Here is a 1,453-nt window from a genome sequence, read left to right as displayed (position 1 = left end):
CTTGACAACCAGTGTTGGTTTCTTTATGTCCCCCGGGTATCCCCTTGCAAACTGCCGAAATACTTGCCACTGTTACTTCTGACGGTAGTTGCCCGCTACTTGTGCATCGTGCTCAGACTCTATAAGTAAACAATGCGACTGTTCTTTTAGAGGGAACTGTACTGGTTTTGAATGAACAGATAAAATTAGGTATGTTTCAGGCAAAACTAGCCCAAGCCATATCTGAATAGTACCATCTGATAGAATCTATTAAATGACTTTTAAATCAAGTTTGGCGTCATAATGGCCTATTCAAGTAGGGAGAGACTGACTGACGTGTACCCAGGTATAGGTAGCTTTTATGGTATTCGTTGAGGAATTTGTCTAGATATCGTTTGGAGGTGATGGGATATTTTCCTTCTTTGATTTGTCTTGGGATGATGGTAAATAGATCTGGGCCTGTTGAGGGAAAATAACTATGTTGCAATGTAGTTATGTATTCCGGGTTTGAATTGTGTAGGGGGTGGAGTGGGGGAGTATCGCACGGTGTTCGAACCTCGGGTGAATTCTGAATTTGATGTTAAGATCTTTTGGGCAATGTTTGTCGCATATCCTCCACACTGTGCAAATGTTGCAGCGCTCTCGGCGGCGTTACATAACAATGACGTAATTTTAATGGATTGGTCGGAGTCTGAGTTGGAGGAGGAGGAGGAGGAGGAGGAGGAGGAGGAGGAGGAAAAGTAACGTCTATGACTCTATTCAGAGACTCCATGACTCTATTCCGAGATCCCATGACTGGTATGAGGAAGTGGGGAAATTAATCTTAAACTGGAGACCTTGTCTGAATATTTATAACGCGGTGGTCTCTGATAAATTGAACCAGCAGTCACGTGGTACTATTAAACCCAGCTTGAGAATTAAGTCTACCCATCAAATTACACAAAGAAGCAAAACTTTGGCTTCGAAAGGAAACAAATCATTAATCATAAAACAATTACCAATCTAGATTCGTTTATTCATATCATTATTTTTTTACACTAATTGATTTTCACCAAAAATCGTGAATGCTAAAATGTCTCATTTACGCGAGACATTTTTCTTGGCTCCATTGATTCAGAATTAAGCTGTCAACATAAATAGCTTGACGCAATCATCAAAACCTCATGGCTGTCTTGAATATGTGACGACGTTCTAATTAAGTATTTTTCATAAAATATATTTTTGTCATAATTTGCATGTATCTCCTGTAGTTTGTTTGGCAACTGAAGTTCTTAAATTCAACTTGAACATTTCAGTAATATCATCCTTTATCTTCAAGGCATTGATCTGGTGGGATTCTTAGCACGCCGAACACAAACGCTTGGTGGTATTTCGTCTGTTTTTACGTTCTGAGTTCAAATTCCATCGAGGGTAAACTTTGCATTTATCCTTTTGGGATCGATAAAATAAGTTCCAGTTGAGTACTGGGGTCGAT

Source organism: Octopus bimaculoides, chromosome 11, assembly GCF_001194135.2.
Source record: "Octopus bimaculoides isolate UCB-OBI-ISO-001 chromosome 11, ASM119413v2, whole genome shotgun sequence".
NCBI classification, from domain to species: domain Eukaryota; kingdom Metazoa; phylum Mollusca; class Cephalopoda; order Octopoda; family Octopodidae; genus Octopus; species Octopus bimaculoides.
Note: the sequence above shows the minus strand (reverse complement) of the source record.